Consider the following 16781-nt stretch of genomic DNA (forward strand, 5'->3'; position numbering starts at 1 on the left):
GCCACATCAGGAACGCATACTCTGCCTCGGCATCGGAGAACTTTTGGAGAGCATCAATGTAGTCCGGAGGGTCCTCATCTTTCTTTGACCCCATAAAGACTGGGGGATTCATCCTGAGAAAGTCCTTAGTCTTAGAAGACTCTCCATTACCTCCTGAACTTGACCCAGATTCCTGACGTTGGGCCTGAGCTGCTACCAGTTGTGTGAGCATATTGATAGCATTCCTAACATCCCCATCCGAATCAGTAGGAGGTGTAACTGTAGGAGCGGTTGGGGCTGCTGTCTCAGTCCGACGGTCTCTTCGTGAGTTGTTTTCGCAGTAGCCCCTTGACTGGTGGCTGTAGCCTCTCTGGTGTTTTTCCTTTTCCCAGGAATTTTTAGAAAATACGTACACGCATGAGTTAGAAAGGCATCCTAAAAGTACTGCTCTAACTGCATGATTTAGAATATGAAAGAAGTGAGACAATCCTTAATGTCTTGGTGGTCAACTATTTATATGTATGGGGCCCTCACACATATAAAAGTGACCCCACTGGACACGGTTTCATAGACTCCCTAAAGACACTTGAACCGGGGCTCTGATGCCAAGCTTTGTCATGCCCCGAACCATGGCCTGGGCGTAACACGGCACTCGGTGCCTGACTGCATGCGACCGAGCGAACCATATGGCTTACTGAATCATCATGAGGCATACATGAGTGGAAATATAACATGAAGTTCATGATGAGCTTTTATAAAACATAGTAAGTCATAATATTAAACATAAGTACTTGATTAAGTCATGAATGTGGGAAATATCATAAATGAGCCAAACCGGCTAACCAACTCTGGAAGTCTAACATGACACTTGTCTTGTCTATGAAACCTCTAACATGAGTCTGAAACACGTAACGTACTTGCTCGGACAAGGCCCCCAGCATACCTTTAGATGCAAAACTAAATAAAGAAAGACAATGCCTAAACCCCGAATGAGATGGGGCTCACCAATAAGCTGGTACGTGCAGATCCTAATGAGCAGAGGCGTTGTACTGTAAATCTGTACCTGCATCATGAAATGTAGGCCCCCGGGCAATAAAAGGGGATGTCAGCACATTGAATGTACTGGTATGTAAAGCAACTGAAAGAAATAACATGGGACATGGAATAACATGATAAGAACCGAAACAGAAAACCTGGATATGAACATGAGCATGAGCATGGGTACATCTATATATATAACATAACTAAAATATGTTAAGTAGGGAGAGCATTTCATAAACCAACAACATGATATCACCACGTGGATATGTGGAGTCTGGTACCTCGCCGGACTAGCAGAGCCCTCATACCTTGCCAGGGTATAAGGTGGTAATGTGCCTGATGGATCCATTCAGTGTCAAATTAAGGAAATCGTCCTAATTGGGCGGAGCGATCCTTGCCCTACGGTGGCTACGTAGTTTTAGGCTATCCGAGCCTTCTCGGTAATTCGTGCAACTCCCAAAAACATGAACATGATATAATTGGCTAAGAAGCCCATGATTTTCGTGAATTAACTTGTACTTGTCTTGTAATCATGATTTCACGAAATAACTTGTAAACATGGTTTCATGAAATAACTTGTATTTAGCATGTACATCTTGAGTCATGGCATGAAGAATTAAATAAAGAAAGACAATGCCTAAACCCCGAATGAGATGGGGCTCACCAATAAGCTGGTACGTGCAGATCCTAATGAGCAGAGGCATCGTACTGTAAATCTGTACCAACATCGTGAAATGCAGGCCCCCGAGCAATAAAAGGGGACGTCAACACATTGAATGTATTGGTATGTAAAGCAACTGAAAGAAGTAACATGGGACATGGAATAACATGATAAGAACTGAAACTGAAAACCTGGACATGAACATGAGCATGAGCATGGGTACATATATATATATATATAACATAAGTAAAACATGATAAGTAGGGAGAGCATTTGATAAACCGACAACATGATATCACCATGTGGATACGTGGAGTCTGGTACCTCGCCGGACTAGCAGAGCCCCCATACCTTGCCAGGGTATAAGGTGGTAACGTGCCTGATAGATTTATTTAGTGTCAAATTAAGGAAATTGTCCTAACTGGGCGGAGCGATCCTTGTCCTACGGTGGCTACGTAGTTTCAGGCTATCTGAGCCTTCTCGGTAATTCATGCAACTCCCAAAAATATGAACATGATATAATTGGCTAAGAAGCCTGTGATTTTCGTGAATTAACTTGTATTTGTCTTGTAATCATGATTTCACGAAATAACTTGTAAATATGGTTTCATGAAATAACTTGTAAACATGGTTTCATGAAATAACTTGTATTTAGCATGTACATCTTGAGTCATGGCATGAAGATTATATAATGCAATTGCATGAAAACTTGTAGACATGTAGGATATTCATGAAATAAGCATTTTTATTTAAAATCATGTATGCAAGAACCCATGGAATACAAGATATGGGTTTTCGTGGATTACGGACGGATTCTGAATAATCATAAACAAATATTAAGAACTCAATGATGGAATTATAATAATGCATACATAATATAATCATGGACATAGACCTAGGGTTATCATGAGCATGGTATAGAAACCTAGTTTTAGTAGAGAATCATAATTTATGGATTATGAGGCGTGGGGAAGAACAATGATGTTCCCACACGTAGGTAGTAACTCTACATACCCGGTAATTCTTCAAACTTGAATTAAAGACTTTAACTTTGAAGAAGATTTCCAAAATCTTGAATCTTGAACCCTTGAGATAGGTTTTCTTGGAAACCCTAGGTTAGGAATGATGATTTCTTGTTTAAATTACAAGGATATATATTATAATTGACTTGGAATGATTAGAATAGGCTTACCTTGGTGTTCTTGATGATGGGAGAGAATAGAAGGTCGTTCTAGGGCTTGGGGGTGTGAAGAATGAAGTGAAAAAGCCTTAAAATGAAGTTTTAAAATTGCTGTCGGACCCATTTTACGCCCTATTTTACGGCCCATAAATGTTTTACGGACCATATATCCCGCCGCAAATCAATTACAGTGATTTGGGCTTTCTGGACCAATATTACGGTCTAAATATATGGCCCGTATAATTTTCACGGCCTGTATATTCCACCGTAAATCGGCAGAACACTGTTTTAGTAAAATGGGCATAACCTTTTGTACAGATGTCTGTTTGACCTCCATAATATACCTTTGGAAAGGTATTTCAAATATATTCAACTTTCAAGAAGGAAATTTTCCCAAATCCCTTACAGATATTTTCGTATACTCATTTTAATTGAGACGTGGTGTAAACTCACTTGAAAACACGCTCCGTAGGGTAGCTTCCGACTTTCCTTTGCTCAAGGACTCTTCTCATGTCTTGATTGGGTTTCAAACTTCATTTACACACTACTCAAATTGGGTTCATTATATCCCTGTCTTATGAGTCAAATCTTAGCCCGAATGCACGAGGTGTTACAAAATCAGTTTAAATTTTTTTTATATTCTTTACGCTTTACAATCATTCTCTACATATACACATATATAAATATGAAAATAAAGGAGAAAGTTAGGCTGGTTGGCTTATTTTCACCAATGGTTGGGCCTTAAACAAGTTCTAGACTAGATGGAAGGAAAGAAATTGTTGCGGTTGTGGCCTAAATGGCCCAGTGAAAATTTCCATGCAAGAACGAGGAGGGGAAAAAAAACTGCCAGTTAGAAGGTACCTATACTCAATAACTATTTAAACATGAATAATACTTGCACATAGTCATGCATATATTAGTGGATATATCAGTTATGATTTGGTATGTCTATGGAACTAAACAAGAGTCAAAATTAAGCAATTCCAACAAAGGAAAGATGAGCCATCAGGCGAGAAGAACAGTAGCCCAAATACATAATTCTACGCGAAATACAACATAGGATGCCCAATTTCTATTGAGTGTAAGATGAGACTAAGGGGAAGGCCCAACTTGATTAACATTAGTTTCAATCAACAAACAATAGCATGATATACCATAGGTATACATGATATACAAACCAATATACACCGGGGCATGTAAGGAGCATATATTACGCATACCACATGTACACTTACCAATATCTTTGTCAAACATGAGGGAAAGGGGGAGAGGAAAGGTAGTATAAGCAAGCAAGGATGGATATTTAACTTAAGTCAATCCTGAACACATATGTACATACTCATATATGAGAAAAATATATTCATTTCAGTTCAATGTGCTCATGCTAGGAAATAATTGTCACATAGAGGCAAACCACTTAAGAGTTTAGTTAGATGGGGAAGAGGGGGCGAGGATATCGATATTGGCAATAAGCATAGTTAACACACTTTATATCTTAAAGAGATATGTAAGAAATTCTGGACAAAACACAATCAAGCAAGGGGCATATTTCAAACTAAATCATCGTATGAGAAAGTATAATACTACAAATCCTCCAGATTCCCACATAAAGAGATTCAGAAACCAGTTAAAAGTGAAAAACATCCAATCCACCAGTGGGATACGCATAGGCAGATTCATTGTTCCACAAAACAAAATACTTAACTCTGTTCATGCATCATTTCTTCACCATTTATTCCTTCACCTTTTACTGAACTTTAAAAGGACCCATAGGAACGTGTCTCATCCAAGAGGAACCCTAGCATCCTAAGATCAGTAGCACTAGACTGAGTAGATGAACTCAAAGGCTTTCCTAACTTTTCCCTAGCCCTAGGTATGTTACTCATTGCTTTACCATGCCTAAGTGACAACCTCTTAGCCTCTTGTACCTTTAGGTGATTAAAACAAATATCTTTTCATTTTAGGTGAACACTTGTCAGTTTAAACACATGAAAGAAACTCAACAAATTGGCCTTTTGAGGTTCTTAGTCACAATCATGTTTCAATCTTCTTAACCAACTCCAAAATGCATTAACATACTCTTGGATAGCTCTTTTAATATGATAAACATATGGGTACTTATTTAATCAGGTCAAATAATCTTGGGCAGTTTCCAAGTTATCAAAAAGCATATATAAGCTGCCCATTTGACAGGTGAAAGGGGAGGGGTTATATAGGGATCAATGCACACAATGTTATTAATCATAGAAGACAAATGAGGCAGAGTTATTGATGAACCGTCTAGTAAATACCACTACTTAATCATTTCTTTGAACATGGTTATGAATTCAAATAGGAATTGAACAGTCCATATAATTGCATTCAAGGGACAATTTGGCACAAACAATGCAAAATAGGTATGTGAGGTGACTGGTCTTATGATAGCCAAGATACAAGCTAACATTGATGATATGTAGGCATATATAGGATTCAACTTGGAGCCACGCAGGATTAGCATTCAAATCATATGTCTACGTCAATTAAAGGGGTAACGGGTTAAGTGGACATGCTTGTTGATATTTAGTCTATACAAAGAATGCTATTGGATAAGAGCCACATTCATTAAGCACATAATTATATATATTGCATAAAAGGGCTAAATAGGGTGGAATGTGTGACTATACATACTACTTAACATGACAAGCATAAGGTTAAATGGAAGTTAAACTGACTAGAGATATGTCAATCATAAATAGATGACTGTTCTCACAAACACACAATAGTAAGGGCCAAACACATAAGTAAGCTTCTTTTTGAATTAACAAACAAGAACACAAGCATAAATTTAGACATGGGTAGGCACATGAAGACATATACCTGATCAGGACTAGTTCTACAATTTCCAAACAAGCTATGGACTAAACAATTTCCCAATGAATACATGATTAGACAATAACTAATACTAAGCAAATTGTAGGCATTAGTTACTTAAACTTAGTTCATATCTGATTATGCTATTCCTCAAACCACACTAAACATGATAAGTAACATGGGCATATTGACATTTAAGTAAATCTGGCAACAACTAAACCAAGGATGATCAAAGTGAAGTGTCAATATAAGAACTACTAGTAGATAGGTTTTCTCAATGAGATATGCCATTAAGCAGTGTGAAACATTGAATATGCTAATGAAGTAAAGAGGAAGTTAATACTAGTCAAACTTACAGAGCCTATAGGCATGTTTGACTAACTAACTCACACATAATCATTTTAAATTGGACAATTAACAAATGATGTTAAAATGAACCAAAAAGGTTATGCTAAGTCAGTATTCAACCAACTAGTCAAACTAATGTTAGGTTGACCAGGTAGACTAAACTAGGCTGGAACTATCAACTAAACACAGACATCAGTATATAGGCATAACTAGATTAAGTTAAACTCATGAGTTAACAAAGATATGAGCTAAACAAGCACATAAAAACCTACTAATGAATAAACTAATTTATCAAGCATTCTAATAACTAAATAAACACACTAAAAACTAAACTAAACTAAACTAAACTAACACGTCATTAAACCAAATAAGCACATAAACATAAACAAAATAAAGAAAAGTAATTGAAAAGCGTAACATTACCTTTTTCAAGTGCAGCCTCTAGTCGAGATTGGAATTGAAGCCTTTGTTCCTCATCCGAATTCAGCCACAAAGAAAGAAAGTAAACTTTTTAGACTTAAACATAATTAGTTAAAGGTTTCAGCAAAACTGCTAAATTCCAAGTTAAATTAGGTATTTTGCTCTGAATTGAGACTTGTGTGTGTGAATGTGAAGGGTGGGGTTCTTTATATAGAACCCCTCCAAAATGCCAGTCTTTTGCTTATGAATTGATGTGGGACACTGAATTTCATTGGGGATTCACCTTGAATCCCGCCCAAACTCAATGAACCAATAAGAATCGCTTGTTCATATTGAAAAGAGACAAATCCCACTAGGTTGACCATTTCTGCAGAAAAGTAAGAAAAAAATATGAAGATATACCTCGTTTGGCCTAGATATGGTGGAAAGAGGGCAAATAATTAATTGCTTTGCCTAATTTGGTTGGGAAGAACTGTAACAAAACAATTGAACACTGCTACTTTTCCATTTTTGGCCAATGACGCGATAACAGAGAAGAAATAAGCGGTTGGCCGAGTATGGTCCAAATTTGGACTAGGCTCGGTTGATTTAAAAGGGAAGGGCCCAATTCCACCAGCATTTACATGTGTATACATGTATACTTGTGTATATACAAGAGGGCAAATAATCCTTATTTAATCAATTTTACCTAAGACCAAATTAAGAGGTGTGAAAACTGATTTTAATCTTTAAATTATAGCCATGTTTTAAACTAATAAACCTTTTCCAATGATGATCAATGCAAAAGATAAATTGATTTTTTTCAATTATAGCCTTAATTATTACATAGCAAGTAATTGACTGTTTCAATTATAGCCATAATCAACTCATGCAATTAATAGAAATTCAATTGTAATCAATTTTTGTAAATAATTGGAAGTATAGCAAAATAAATTATGAAATTGTGACGTAATTGATTATCTATTCGATTAATCAATTTTCTTGATCCCATGGAGTAAATATTTTGTTAATTCAATATTAATACTTTAAAAAATTAATTAAATAATTGTTTTAAACTACTTTTGGAATTAAATCTTAACAATTACACTTGAAATACATAGGAAAATATGCAAAATATATAAAATGACATACAATATATATCTGAGAATATTTTGCCAATGAAATGGCAAAATGTTATCAAAATAATTTTGTAAAATTATTTTTGATTTGTAAAATGCATATTTCACTCCTTTTGAGATTCAAGAACTCCGAATAATTAAATATAATTATTGGAGGGCCAAAATTAGGTGTCAAAAACTGCCCATTCACTGTTTAGGGATGGCAAGCCCATCCCTGATCATCGAAATTTGACAAACCTGATTTTTGTCGACCAATTTCAAAACACTTCTCCTTTTGAATGCAATTTTCAAATTTATGGCCAGACCCTTGTCTCTGGGTTTGCTACATATCTTGAGCTTTACGATAATTCAGGTCACTTGTAGTTCGACTCATTTAGACTTCTAATGCAAGTTTCAAAAGAAATCCTAAACTTCCCAGTGTCAAAATTGAAAAGCTCAGAGTGATTTGTTGGAGTGTGACTGAATCTCTGGTATTGAGTCTGCCTACATATCCATGGTCTGAGGAATCAAGTCACTTGTAGTTCAGCTCAATCAGTAGAAAAGACTATCTCTTATGTTGGAATGGCCTTGTGGCTTCCAGTGTGTGCCCGACCGGTTGCAGGGTCTTTTTTAAAAGAAAACAAATAAACAAAATTTCAAAAAATCATGTTTGTGCGGTTGAGCACGGGGTGGAGCGATCTTCCAATTTCTAGCTGGAGAGCTTGACTCTCATGAGCATCCTATCTCGACTGGATGCGTAAGGAAAAGTTTCACGTTTGCTCCGCATGCATATAGGTCTGGTTTAATCAGCCTACTCCTTTCCTTGGCAGCTACGAACCTGCTTCTATCTGCTGGGTAATATTGTGGTTGACCTCCTGGTATTTGTTTTGTTTTCACCAGCCTTGCGCGCTTTTGTGATTGTACCTTCTTGGTTTAACTTTGTGAAGTGACCTTCTTGGCACCACTTGAATGAAATGACCATCTTGGTTTTGCATAATTGTTTTACCACCCTTGTGTGATTTTCATCACTTGTAATTCTCTTGGTTGATTTGTGTGATTTTCATCACTTGTAATTCTCTTGGTTGATTTTTTAAAATAGGTGAACCTCTTGGCACCGTATGATTTGAATAACCTTCTTGGTCTTTTGTGCAACTGTTTTTACCATCCTTGCATGGTTTTGATGTATGGCTCTCTCGGCTAACTTCCTTAAAAGTAGGTGACCTTTCTGGTACCATTTGATTTGTTCTAAACTCTCGGATCATTATTTTCATGAAATTGCCCTTTCGGCAGTGTTAGATATGAATGGTCCTCTCGGCGTGTTTGATATGAATGGCCTTATCAGCAGTTTGTATGAATGGCGCTCTTGGAAATTTGTATGAACGACACTCTTGGCAGTTTGTATGAATGGCCCTCTTTGCAGTTTGTATGAATGTCCCTCTTGCCAATTTGTATGAATGGCTATCTTGGCATGCATATGTTTAAATGAATGACCCTCTTAGCATGCATCTGTTTGAACGAATGGCCCTCTTGGCATGCATATGTTTGAATGAATGGCCCTCTTGGCATGCAATGTTTGAATGAAAAGGCCTCTCAACATTCATATGACAGATATGGCCCTTTGGCTATATCACCTTTCTTTCGTCCTTTATGTCAGCTATGACCCTCTTGGTCTTATATGCTGATTTGTTCATTGTGTGGCATTTTTTATCCTTTATGTCTGCTACGGCCCTCATTGGTCTGGCCTAATTGAGCCAGCCTTGTGGCATTTTTTGTTCCTTTTTTCTTGTGGCATTCTTCTCAGTTAGGTTTGATGCACTTTGTGCGGACCAGAGTCTCTTTTGACGAGTCGCTTCTTACCTGCTCATTCTTCTGACGACACTGGGACCTGCATTCTAAGTGTGTTAGTTTCCTATGAGGTTGACCCATGTCGTTGACTCTTGTCGCATCATTTGTGTAGTTGTACTCCTGGGTCCGATCCTCTTGGATTTCGTAGTTTGAGAGATGAATTCATCTTAAAGTAAAACGTTTTCGCAAATTGTTAAGCATAAGTTTTTGGTCATCTTTTGATTATAAAGAATATAAATTGTTTGAGAACTATTTAGATTAATTACAATGACAGGTGCATTTGAGTGAGAATCTTCAGTGATTCACTGTATCTTTCGGCAAAATTTTTGGCTTTCTTTTGTCGAATTTGTGAGACCCTCTCAAAAGTTTTCCCCAGTTAAAGGTTTGTCAGTGAACTCTCGTGCCGAGTTTGTTTTACAAAGGAATTTTGAGATCCTCTCAAAATTTTGCCCCATTTTAAGGTTTGGCTCGGCTGACTCTCGCGCCGGACTATTGTGAAGGAATTTTTAAGATCCTCTTAAAAAGGATCTCAAAAATTCTGACTATGTGTGGCAAACCCCCGTGTCAACTCCGAGTTCCTTTTTGAAGGCCTATCTTTATGGCTTCCTATGGGTTTCTTAGATTTTTTTTATTAGTACGACCGAGCTCGAGGAGCACCTACGTATCCTGTCGCAGCAGGAATCAGGTCAAACGTAGTTCGGAGTAACATAATTGATTTTTTTTAAAAAAATAATGTGACTGGGTCCTGTATGGAATGTCTAGGTATCCTTCCTTTGGAAATCAGGTCATTGCGTAGTTCATGTTACAAGGAAGTCATTTGGTTTTTCTATCTATTACAAAAGGGAAGACCAAATCCAATATGGATTTCTATGTATCTCTTCCATAAGAGATAGGTCTTAACGTAGTGATTACAAGAAAAAGTATGATTACAAGTTGAAAAAGTGTGTCTTTATGTGTAATATCGCTTGATTGCATCTGAGTTGATTTCTTTGGGCCACACTTGGCCATCCATTTCTGCCAGTATTATGGCTCCTCCAGAAAGTTTTTTGCGGACCACATATGGGCCTTGCCAGTTAGGTGCAAAATTTTCTTTGTACTCGTCGTGGTGTGGGAACACTCGAGCACCATTTGTCCTATTTGAAAAAGTCGAGCGAAACTCATTTGTTGAAGGCACGAGCCATTTTTTGTTGGTACAATTGGCCGTGACATATGATAACCATCCTCTTCTCGTCAATTAGAGTTGTTTTGAACTCATTCTGCGTTGTCCAACATTCTTAGCAATGGTATTTCCACTTCAGCAGGTATGACTGCTTCGTTGTCATGTATGAGTAAGTACAGGGTTTCCCTCGTTGAAGTCCGAGTTGTTATTCAATACCCAAGCAATGCATAAGGCAACTATTCGTGCCAACACCTGTAGTTGTTTGTAATTTTCCTAATATCCTCTTGATATTCTTGTTGGATGCCTCTAGGACTCCATTTATTTGTGGCCGATAGGCGGTGAAGTTCCGATGGGTTATCCGAAACTGCTGACAAATGTCTTTCATCGAGTGACTATTCAGATTTGCTCTATTGTCCATTATGATGGATTCTGGTATGCAAATTTGCATATGATGTTTCGTACAAAGACGGCTACCAAATTCTTCGTTCTTGATTTGTGTGATATGGCTTCCACCCATTTGGTGAAGTAATCTATAGTGACCAAAATGAACCAGTGTCCGTTAGATGTGGCTAGTTCAATGGTCCCAATGACGTCTATGCCTTAGGCAACGAATAGCCTGGGTGAGCTCATGCTATTAAGTTTGCTCGGTAGGACTTTGATCAGATCTCTATGTATTTGGCACTGATAACATATTTGTATGAACTTGCAACAATCATTTTCCATTATTATCCAATAAGAACTAGCTTGGAGGATTTTTTTTTACTAGAATGAAACCATTCATGTGAGGTCCACAAGTGCAAACGTGCACATCTTCCAGTAGTTTTGTGACCTTTGAGGCATCCACGCATTGGTGTAATCCAAGATCCGATGTTCTTTTCTAAATTATCTCCTTGTTTAGGAAGAACCAACTGGCCATTATTCGAATGGCTTTCTTTTGATTGCTTCTAGTTTTCTTGAGATACTCTTTTTTTTTCAGAAATGTTTTTATGTCAACATACCATGGATTTCTATCGGGTTCCGCCTTTACACGAGAACTATAAGCATGTTCTTCCCTTAGACTTATCTCTAGCGGGTCAATATTTCTTCTTTCGGGATTCTATATCATGGATGCTATGGTTGCAAGAGCATCGGCGAACTCATTTTGAGCCATTGGTGTATGGTTGAAGTCTATCTTCTTGAACTTTTTGCACAACCTTTGTTGAAGGTTTACATACAGTAAGACCTTGGCATTCTTCGTGGCCCACTTGTCTTGTACTTGGTGAATATGCAGATCTAAATCGCCTATTACTAGTAGTTCATGGATGTCCTTATCCAAAGTCATTCTGAGGGACAAAATGCAGGCCTCGTATTCTGCCATGTTGTTGGTGCATTGAAACTTGAGTTTTGCTGCCATCGAAGAATGCTATCCAGTTTCTAATATCAAGACTTCTCTGATTCCTAAACATTTGTAGTTAACCGGACCATCGAAAAATAATCTTTATCTCGAGTGGGGCTCGGCTTTGTCTTCTTCTACCTTAATACTTCCTCATCTATGGAATATGTTCGGAGTGGTTCGAAACCCTTATCGACTAGACTTTTCGCCAGTAGGTCATCCAACGCTTGTCTTTTAACAACTTGATTTCCTATGTATCTAATGTTAAACTCGCTCAGTAGAATTTACCATTTAGCCAATTTTCCTATAGGCATGGCTTGGCAGAAGATGTACTTTAGTGGATCTATCTTGGATATGAGATGAGTGGTGTATGATGACAAGTAGTGTCTGAGTTTTTGGGCTGCGCATGTCAAATCACCACATGTCTTCTCCAACAATGTGTATCTCGCCTCGCATACAGTGAACTTCTTGTTTAGATAGTAGATTGCACATTCCTTTTTGATAGTTTCATAGTGTTGTCCTATCACGCATCCGAAGGCAGTATCTGATACCGACAGATATAGCAATAATAGACTCCCATAGCTAGGAGATACCAAGACTAGTGGATTGGAAAGATACTTCTTGATAGTGTTGAATGCTTTCTGACATTCTTCAATCCATTTCGTTGGTGCGTCCTTCTTTAGCAAGTTGAGTATGGGTTCAACAACCGGTGGACTAGGCTATAAACCGACCAATGTAATTCAACCTTCCAAGGAAACTCATGACCTCTTTTTTAGTTTTTGGAGGCGGTATCTTGGATAGCTTTGATCTTTGATGGATCTAGTTCTATGCCCCTTCGGCTGACTATGTACCCAAGCAGTTTTTCGGCAGGTACTCCAAATGCACACTTGGACGGGTTTAACATCAGATTGAATTTTTGGAGTCTCTTGAAGAACTTCCACAAAAATGTGGTATGATCTGAGATTTCTCTGGATTTGATAATGATATCATCCACGTATACTTCTATTTCCTTGTGGATCATATCATGGAAAACGGTGGTCATAGCCTTCATTTAAGTGGCACCAATGTTCTTGAGGCTGAATAGCTTTACTCGGTAATGATATACTCCCCATGGAGTGATGAAGGTTGTTTTCTCCGCGTCTTCTTCACTCATCAAGATTTCCTACAAAGCAATCCACAAATGATTATAGCTCCTACTTTGCACAATTATCAATGAGTATGTGGATGTTTTTGAGTGAGAAGTTGTCCTTGGAAATAGCTTTGTTAAGGTCACCGTAGTCCACACAAATTTGAATCTTTCTGTCTTTCTTTGGAAACGACACTATGTTGGCCAACTATGTCGGGTACGAAGTTACTTCCGCTACTCAGGACTAAATCTGTTTTTCCACTTCATCCTTAATTCGAATACTCAAATTCGGTTTAAACTATCTGGCTTTCTGTTTAACTGGTGCAAAGCCTTCGTTGATGGGCAATCTGTGGGCCACTATGTCGGGTCTTAACCCAGGCATGTCAGCATAAGACCAGGCAAAAATATCCACATAGTCTCTTAGTAAACTTATTAACTCTTCCTTTTGGGGTGCTTCCAAATGCATGCCTATCCTGGTTTCTTTGACTGTTTCATCATCTCCTCGATTGATTACTTCTGTTTCATCTAGGTTGTATTTCTGTTCATTCTCAAACTATTCTATTTCTTCTACAAGACCCTTGGGATACATTGTTTCTTCATCATACTCTTCGTATTCTTATCCATCTATGTCACTTGACTCGCTCGTTTACATGTCATGAAATTTAAGGTTGTTTTATCATTTTATTGATGAAAAGGCAAGGCAAAGCAGGGTTAGAATAAAACACATGCATAAGTAAATAAAAGAGTTGTTTTATCATAAGCCAAGGCTTTATTAATTTTTAAAAGGAAGTACAGACTATGGTCCTGGCTCAGATCAATATCGAGTCATTTCCATTTTTGAAAACATCACGAGGTAATTTAAAAACCCAAATGGTGAGTAATCAGGCCTCGACCGATTCTCTCCGATTTCATAAATCATTTAAATTCATCATTTCTCCACCAAAGAGCCAAGAGCGGGGTAGAGGTCCAATTGGATAGTTGCTCGCCCGAATCAGTATCGCGGATGGTGGGTGGTTCATTGCATTCTTCTAATATCACCAGGCAATCTTCTTTTTTGAATAGCATCCCTAAACCTTCCTCCTAGTCTCCATCGTCATGCATGGGCATTCAGACAGGGAACGACTTGTACAAGCTCAAAGTTAGCTTCCGTAGCTTTGGAGGACTCCTCCTCCTCTTGTTGGCTTCAAATGTCTCATCATCATTAGGACCATATCCCCAACCAAAACTAAAGTTTTCTTGAGGGATTATAATTGGCTCTATGATGCCATGCAGATCCTTTCCTAAACCCCATCTGAGTTCAAACCCATTTTAGAGCATAGTGGATGCAATTATTTTGAAGACAGCAAGCATGGGCACTTGCACGAAATCAACTTTGTGGGAAGCCCCCCCCCCCCTACTATGGGGAAATCTTTTACATGTGGTGTCTCTTCAATTACTGGCACAGTGTTGTTCGGATAGTTATGGTTGCTGCCCTCTCCATAGGTCACGACCTCATGGCCTTCCCACACGAACGTCACATCTTGGTGGGTAGATGATGGCATGGCTCCAGCCATGTGAATCCATGGTCTTCCTAGCAAAGCAGCAATTTCCATGACTTAGAACTTGGTGGTGAACTCAACGGGTCCCATTTTGTCACAGAGGTGTACTTCTCTAATGGGATCATGATGGGCTCCATCAAATGCACTTACATTCGTGCGACTCTGGCGGACTTTTTTAGATCATACTGCAATTGGATGAGGGTAGGATCAGGACAAACATTGACGCCCTCCCCATTGTCGATCAACACTTAGGTCATGACCTTATCTCGGCACATGACGATGACATATAGTGCTTTGTTGTATGTCATGCCTTCCTTGGGAAATTCTCCCTTGGTGAAGGAAATCTGATGTTCCCCTATGACATGGGACGCCATGTTTGCTAGGTTGTCGCTACTTTTTCCTGCAGGGTCATGAGCTTTTTCCAACACTCTCAACAAAGCTTGACAGTGTTGAGGGGAACTTTGTAGTAATTCCAATACTAATATTTTTGCTGGTGTCTTCTTTAAGAGCTCCGTAATACAGTATTCTTTCAGCTACATTCGTCGCTAGAAGTCTTCGGCATCTCATTCAGTGATGCGCCTCCTCAGGTTTCATTCTTTCCTTGGCGCTTCTTGGACCAATTCCTCGGGAGTATAACATCTCCCTAATCAAGTCATTCCACGGACAACCTCCGCTTGGATAACAAATTCTTTTCTTAGAGCTAGCACCATCTCTTGGGATACTGGCATTATGATTGGTGCAAGGATCAATACATTGAATTATGGGCGCTATTAAATTATGAGTGAGGCCACTGTTTGCTCAAGTGTTTTGACAGGGATATGAGCTGATGGTTTGCATACAGCCTAATCTTCCTCTCTTTCGATCATATGAATAGTATTGTTGCCATGGTTATGCAGCGGATTAGTATTCACATTTGGTGAAGTAGTTTGGAGAGTGATATCTCTTTTGTTGATCAAATCTTGTATCTTATAAATTAAGTTGATACAGTCCTCAGTACAGTGTCTATTTCTGCCGAAATGGTAAGCACATGTTTTCTTAGGTTGGAAGAATCGATTCTTGGGGTTGACGACCTTTGGCAGGATCGTCTGGATTAGACAAGCAACACTTAACCTTTCAAATAGTTTGGTTCGTGTTTCCATTAGTGGAGTGAAAACCCGAGAAGGCTTCTTCTCAAAGTTAGGACGCAACAAATTATATGTATTTTAAGTTGGTAAGTTTATTGGTCGATTATTTTGGTGAGCTTGATAAGTGAGTGTAGGAGTGTAACACCTCGTACCTTCAAACTAAGCCATATCATAATTCAGGGACTTAGAAACCAAGACAAGAAGTGTTAGGATTAAAATTTTGCTTCAGTTTAGCTATCTAAGTTTTACGTCGTGTTTTACAGACCGTAAATTATTTTACGGCCCGTAAAACGGACCGTAGATGAACCTCAGGAAACCCAGCTTACTGTTACCGATTTACCCATTACAGGTTATTGGATCCATTCAATTCAAGTCATGTTCATATCTTGTACCCCAGCAAGGTACAAAATGGCTTAGCTAATCGGGCAGAGATCAGACACCACGTGCTCACATGGTAGTCACATATCGGTTATTCTAAGGTGTCCTACTTAAAATGTTTTACTCATGTTATATATATATATATATATATATATATATATATATATATATATATATATATATCAGATGATGCTCATGTTCATGTTCAACTTACAGTTTCAGTTTCAGTTTCAGTTCTACAATTTTATGTGCCATGTTTATTTCATTTAATTTTTTTACATACAAGTACAATTCAAGTGTACTGATGTCCCATTTTATTGCCCAGGGCCTGAATTTCACGATGCAAGTATTGATTTACAGGACGACAGCTCTAGTTGTTAGGACATTGCTCATATCAGCATTTGGTGAGCCCCATTCTATTCGAGGTATTACCTTTATTTATTTCATGTCAGTTATGCAATTAAGGTAGGTCGGGAGCCTTGTCCCAACAAACAGTTTAGCATTCAGACTCATGTTAGAGGTTTCATAGACTAGTTCAGTTGTGTCATGTCAGATGTTCAGAGTCGTATGACCAATATTGGCTCAGTACTTATTATATTTTCAGATTATTTCTGTATCATGTTTAAACAGTATTTTCATTAGTATTTATGATGACTCATATTA

General features: G+C 38.2%; 1 long non-coding RNA gene across 1 annotated transcript; it reads right to left on the bottom strand.

The window, feature by feature from the left end:
- Positions 1–751: 751 nt before the first annotated feature.
- Positions 752–7084, bottom strand: LOC132606017 (uncharacterized). The gene is made up of 2 exons (XR_009569572.1): positions 6483–7084; positions 752–1042 (listed from the first exon to the last, which is right to left on the bottom strand). It is a non-coding gene; the product is annotated as an uncharacterized LOC132606017 (long non-coding RNA).
- Between the last annotated feature and the right edge of the window lie 9697 nt (positions 7085–16781).

This window comes from Lycium barbarum, chromosome 8 (genome assembly GCF_019175385.1).
Source record: "Lycium barbarum isolate Lr01 chromosome 8, ASM1917538v2, whole genome shotgun sequence".
Taxonomy (NCBI): Eukaryota; Viridiplantae; Streptophyta; class Magnoliopsida; order Solanales; family Solanaceae; genus Lycium; species Lycium barbarum.